We start from the raw sequence: 7083 nt of genomic DNA on the forward strand, positions 1-7083 counted from the left end.
TACTGATCAGAGAAGTTAAGGGTTATTTTTCTAAGTCACTAAGGTTTGCTCAGAAAACAATAGTATACTTAGGTTCAAGCAGTCCAATTTAGTCAGGGTCGAAGGGAAAAAAGGGTGATGATGCCAGTAAAGTCAGAAAGAAGTTGTCAGAGTAGTGCCCAATGGTGATCATAGAATCCACTGGGCAAATCAGGAATTGGGTCAGAAAATTTAAGGCGGTAAGGTTTCCACAGGCCTACAGCCCAGGGGCTAAGAGCAGTATTTGGCATCAATCTCTTCAACAACAGCTTAAAAACTTATGCTGCTTTTTCTCCCTGAAGCAGTTTAGCCCACCACATGCTTTCTGGGCAGCTTCTCTGGATGGAAAGATCTTGTTTTTCTCCAACCAAACTTCTTTACTCTTAATGTAAGCTAACAAGGTTCTGTCCTACATACAGGAATCAAAATGAATTGACATTTTAGAGATAAAAATTTAAATGTTGGGAATTTACAAATTTAAAGGTTGGGAAGAAATTTTGACTAAGGCAATTCTGATAAATTCTGCTTAATTCAATGCATCGAACAAATGTGAAACATTTGTACAGAGAGACTGTACTAGTCTTTAGGAGTATAATGATAGATATATTTCCTTGATTGTATTTATTTAAATAAAACAAAACATTTAATCTTATCTTTCTTTTTGTTTCTGTACTTCACCCCCCTTCTATTTGTTTTCACTTGTTCTAGATAGAGGGCCCTTTAAATGTCTATTGTAAGAGGACTAAGTGCCACTCCACAATAGAGTAGGTAAGTGATCATTCAGGGGAAACCCACTGTGTCCCAAAACAGCCCACAGGAACCTACTGCTACTTGTTAGGAACACTTTCCATACATCAGGCCTAAAGATGCTACATTTCTAGCTCTTCTGTCTGGGACCCAGGAGAACACGTGTAAGATAGTAATCCTGCTCCCCTCCTCATCCCCGCCCCCAACAAATCTTCAGTTCTCTAATCTAATTCAACTAATTCTTGTTAGACATAATTTCAAGACTCTTTATTATGCTGATTATCCTCTTAATTCTCTTTTTCAAGGATTCTTAACCTGAGGTCAGTGAACCTGTTTTCCTTTCTTTTTTTTTTAACGATTTTGATAACTGTATTTTTATATAATTGACTTTCTTTATGATCTTGTATATTTTATTTTAAACAACTGAAACATTATTCTGAGAAGGAGTCCTTATGGGTTCACAGAATGCCAAAAGGATCCATGATAAAAAGATTAGGAACCCTTGCTCTAATTTATCAGTGTCTTCAAAATGTGGTAACCCAAATTGAATGCAATAATCCAAGTCCTACCTAACTAGAACAGAACATAGTGAGACAGACTATCACTTTCTTAGTCCTGGATACTTTGCCTCTCTTAATGCATCCAAAGATTTTCATTCAATATTTTGGTACTACATGCACGGTGAGCTCATATTGAGTTTGCAATCTTTTTCAGATGAACTGTTGTCTAACCATGCTTCTTCTATTCTGTATTTGTGAAACTGATTTTTGGACTCAAACATGACTTCATATTTATCCCTATTAAATTCAAGAAGCCAAGGTATTGTAGAACTTCCCCTAATGAATTTGTAAGTCACGTGAATTTCTCTTCTTCCAGTAACCTTGGTCCATTTCCTGACCTAGTTTTGGTACACTTGCTTTGGTAGTTTTTTTTTCTTTCCTTTCTCCAGGCTCTTTTTTTTAACCACCTAGTCACTCTTCTCCCTTCTGCCCACCTCCACCAGTGTGTCCTGCTGATGACCTTGATATTGAACTCCTGGACCTGAAATAGTGGGTCTAACCTAAAGCAGCCTTTTCAGTCTTTAATGGTTTTGACTTTTTCCAAGCTTTGGCCATTTCTCTGAACTGTTATTTTGCTTTTACACTTCTGATACAATTTCAATTCCTTTCCTACACTGGAGATGAAATCTTCATCATTCCCCAGGATATAGCTGATACCATTCTATAATTATCTGTGACCTTAAACAGGTCCCTGTCTCCTGGTTTTCTACCACTAGTATTGGAAATCAGCCCAAACTATCCTTGAAATGCTTTCTCACCTCAGGCTCAATTCTTACTGGAAATGATCCTTTGCCAATGCAAAGATGGTACCAAGTATGGCCACAAAATGGTAGACATCCAGGATAGGGACACACAGAGATACACTCCTCCTGGTTCCTTCCTTGCTACATAGTACACCAGGAAAGAGGTGGATACAAAACCATATAAGGGAAATTAATCCTCAGAAAACCAAGAAAATGTAATGTCTTCCTTCTCACACATTGTAGGTTCACCTGTATCTTGCTCTTGCTTTGCAAGTAATCCAAATTGCCCAAAGGAACAAAAGTCAACCTTCTAGCATCTGTAGTAGCCCATCCTCTTCTTTTAAAGAATAAATTGTTTACATCTTTTGTTTTTCTATCTCCTGCTTCCCCTTCCTAGAAAGCCATCTCTTATAACAAAGAATAAAAAGGGTGAGAGAGGGAGAAACACTTCTGAAAAGCTAAGCAGTTCAAGCAAGTCCTGTAAGTAAGTAAGACATAATGAATATGATGAATACTGAAAAGCACTGGAGGACTGATATGAGCTGATGACAAGTGAAATAAAGAGAATCAAGAAAACAATGTAAACAATATTACAGCAGCTAAATGAAAAGAATAACCCTGAAACACTGGAAACTAAATGCTGATGACTAAACTTGACCCCCAAAGAAAATATGAGAGAAAGTACTCTCTCCTTCCTCTTCTTTGCAGCAGTAGGGGAATATGAATGTGGAACATCCCCCTTTTAAAAAATCCTCAGTAATACCACCCGAAGCCACCCCAGTGCTTTGCTTTCCTCTATCTTTAGTGCTTATCATGAGTTACTGTCACTAGCCATGGGGCTAGTTACTGCTATAACTGGTACTAAAGGTATCTTACCCTCTAAAGGTCTTTTCTTTCTCTTCCTAAAATGAGGAGTATATTTGACTTCCTTACATATCCCCCAGAGGAATTGGCACAAATTAGCAGGAGAGGGGCAGCTAGGTGGCGCAGTGGATAGAGCACTGGTCCTGGAGTCAGTAGGACCTGAGTTCAAATCCGGCCTCAGACACATGACACTTACTAGCTGTATGACCCTGGGCAAGTCACTTAACCCCAATTACCTTAAAAAAAAAAAACTAGCAGGAGAGTGGGTTCTCTTCAATAGCACTCTATATGATTGTCAGTGTCCCTACAACTCCATGTTGTTGATTTCCTTCCCTTCTTAGAAATGGCTATTGTACACAAGTAAAAGCCATTGTAATCCTATATTCATTTCTGTCTTTTTGTGAATTTTTCTTATAACCTTATCTCTGTAATTTTAGCATTTATACAAAAGAGGAAATAAACAGATTCTGTACCTTCTGTTCTTCCTGAGGCTTTTTTTGACCAGAGAAGAAGTTTGAATTTAAATGCTCTGCCCACCAAGGGCTTCTTCTCACCTCTATAAACAAAATGGATCATCCTGCCCTGTTCACAGTTAGGAGGCCATTGATTGGTCCTTTTCCCTGGGTTACATTTACTTTTCAGTAGGCTCTAGCTGTTACAGTGGAGCCTTGGGAAGACTTTACCCCCTGTGTACTATATTCAGAGATACTACATCAACATTGACTGAGTTCCATTCAAAGCAAAGTTTGTACTACTTGAACAATTGAAGTATTCTTGTGGAGGTCATGTTAACTCATAGATGCTTCAAAGAACTAAATTCTGAAGACAGAAAGTAAAACAATTCTGACAAAGATGAAAAACTAGAGTTGTCTAAAGTCATTAATATGGATGCACAGGGAACTCAGTAATTTAGATTTTTAAAAAGATATTTACAGAAAGTGGAAGCAAGTTCAAAGTAAAGGAGGATGAGTACAAAAATGTGACAGGAGCAGTGTCAGGAATTCTGAGCAAAAGCAAGACCAGAATGAGCTGAGACTGGTGAGAAGAACTAAGGAAAACAAGTGGGGGGGGGGGTTAAGTTATATTTTGTGAAAAGGGGAGCAGAGAAAGGATAAGAGGGTTGCTTAGGATATATAATAATACAATTGATGATAGAGAGAAGGTAGAGTTGCTGGACTTTTATTTTGCATGTTTCCCCTGACAAGAAGAATGATACTCAAATTGGAAAGGACAAAACTTAGCGACTACATTTTAGAAACATTAGGCAAAAACTTTAGTGACTAAAAATGGCTAATATGAAGTTGATACCCAAGACAAATAGGAAATAGTGAGATACTACCTAGATGCTTCTGGTGAGTTCAAGTCACTTTGCCCAGATAAACTACATCCTTGGGTACAGGAAGAACTGATCAATGAGATTGCAATTTGTAAAATACTTAGCACAGTATATAGATACACTTAACAAAAACTTGTTCCTTTCTCCCTTCTTCTCTATCAAACTTCCCTCTTTGATTTTAGGACAACACTTTTCTTCCAGTCTTCCAGGTTTTTAACCTTGGTATTATCCTCAACAACTCACTCCTTCATACCACATATCCAAACAGTTGCTAAAACTTGCCATTTCTACCTCCACATTTCTCAAATTCAACCCCTTCTTTCTATGTATGCTGACTTGACCTCTCACCTGGGCTAGTCTCACCTCACTTAATTGTTTTCCCTGCCTTCCCCCTCTACCTACTCTAGTTCAACCTTCAAACAGCTGCCAAGGTGATTTTCCTTAAAAACAGATTTATCCATGTCACTCTCTTACTTAATAAACCCTAATGATTCTCTGTCACCTCTTGGATAAAATATAAACTCTTCTGTTTATCTTTTATTTTATCAGCTGTCCCCAACCTATCTGTCCAGCTTCCTCATATATTATTTTTTTCCTATACTTTACAGTACAGCCAAACAGATCTTTTTTTTATTTTTCAAACATGGCAAAGATGGAAAAGACCAATAAGTACACAAACATTCACAGCAATACTTTTTGTTGTGGCAAAGAACTAGAAACTAAGAGAGTAGTCAGCTGTTGTAGAATAGATGAACAAATTGTGGTATATGACTGTAATTGAATACTACAGCATCGTAAAAAATGAAGAAAGGGATGGATTCAGAAAAACCTGAGAAGACTAGTATGAAGTGCTTCAAAATGAAATAAATTGAACCAGGAAAACAATTCATGTGTTGACTACAACATGGTAAAGAAAAACAATTTTGAAAAACTTGAGAACTCTGATCAATGCAATGACCAACCACAATGCCAAAGAACTAATAAAGCCATACAATACCTACCTGCTGCCAGAGAGGTGATTGACAAGGATGAAAGACATATTTTTCAGACATGAAAAAGGGACAAATTTGTTTTGATTGACTATGCTTATTTGTTACAAGAAAGGCATTTTTTTCTGAGCAGGGGCAGGAATTATGAAGGAGAGGTTGTTATAATGATGAATAAAAAAAAGAATGAAAAAAGTTTCAGTGTAGCATTTTCAATGCACAAAACTTCAGAGAAGACCCAGACAAGCAGGACAGCTTTGAAACCAAAGTGTGAATTTCTTATATTGTTCAAAAATACCATAGAGATTCAGAGTTTTATATGCAATCTTCTTTTTCTGTTGTTTGTTTTCAAAATGTTCATTTTTGTTGATGTTTGTCAAGTTCAGAATAGCCAAAAATAAAAACTGAAAATGCAATTAAATATTACTATGTCTATAAGATTGACTTCTGAGGTTCAATTTGCCTCCTTAAATGAGAATCTTTAGTAGATGCTTTGTTAAGCATTCATACTTTGCACTGAGAGATATCTGAGGCAATAGATTTTATTACTGACTTTCTTATCAGTCTCCTCTTCTGCTATTCCTTCCTCCTGTTATCTGTGATATCCTGTGTTATCATGCCAGATATGTCAGAGCTGTGTAGACAGTTCTTTTTTCCTCTCCCTTTTCAATTTAGAGACCTCTTGATTAGATCTATAATATTTAAGATATACCTCTAGAGTGCATCTTACAAAGGCATCCCTAAACAAGAACTCATCTTTTTTTATTTTAAGCAGTGGTCCAGAAATCCAAATCCCTCAGGTACTATCTTTCTAGCCAGATGTTCACCTTCTAAATCTGCCTTTCTCTTTTGAATCCCCAACCACAGTCTGTGGTGTTGAAAACACTATCTATACTCTATCCCATGACTTTATAATTCTGAATAACGCTCTCTGGTTTCTTCTGGTGGCACCACTCACACCTCCATGAATCACCAGAAGTGAGTAATAGTTCTCAGGCTTGACAAGTGTTCCTCATCACAACCTCAAACACATGCTACAGGAAAACAGATTTTTCTCTTGCTTATTTATGTCAAGTCTGAAGTTAACTGCCTTGGTCACCTTCATCAGGGAACTACCAGAGTTCGCAATAGGTATCTTCTCCGTCTGACTAGTGCTGATGGCCTCTCATCTAGATTCTTGAAAATCATCGACACTTCTTGGAGAATAAGAAACTGTTACTTCCTGAAATGATCCAGCTCCTCTCTGTCTAAAAAGAGCCTCATACCTATTACTTACCTCCATATTTTAATTTTTCCTTCCTCTTTTCCTTCCCTTAGTCACATTCTTCCATTCTCCAGTTTCCTGATATAGGTGAAAATTCAAGTAGGCCATTTCATGTCCTTTTTCTTCTTAATTTCCTCCTTGAAGCATTTCCTCCATTCTTTCAAGGAACTACGGCATAGTTACATGTTTCCCCAGACCCTTCACCTTGTCCCTTGGAATAGACACCACCTTTCACTTTCTGAATGGATGAGGATTACCCGATACTGATAGGAAAATAGATAAATCTCTTCAAGTCTCTGTAAAAGTCTGTTTGGCCTCCCTACATGTTTGAAGCTGGAGTCAAAGTTTAAGGTCCGTTGGTAATCATTTTTTTTAACTTTTGTATCTTACTGCCATGGCACTGAGCTATACTTGATTTTCCCTTTCCCCCTAACTTGGAAAGTGGGAAAGGAAGAATCTTACTCTATACAGGATGAACTTCTCCCCTTTTGAGATAATGTCTTCGCTATCCATTTAGCTACCCCTAATTGCAAGTTATTATATTCTTCCCTAATGTAAAAACAAA

This window comes from Vombatus ursinus, unplaced genomic scaffold (assembly GCF_900497805.2).
Source record: "Vombatus ursinus unplaced genomic scaffold, bare-nosed wombat genome assembly UNPS02014779.1, whole genome shotgun sequence".
Taxonomy (NCBI): Eukaryota; Metazoa; Chordata; class Mammalia; order Diprotodontia; family Vombatidae; genus Vombatus; species Vombatus ursinus.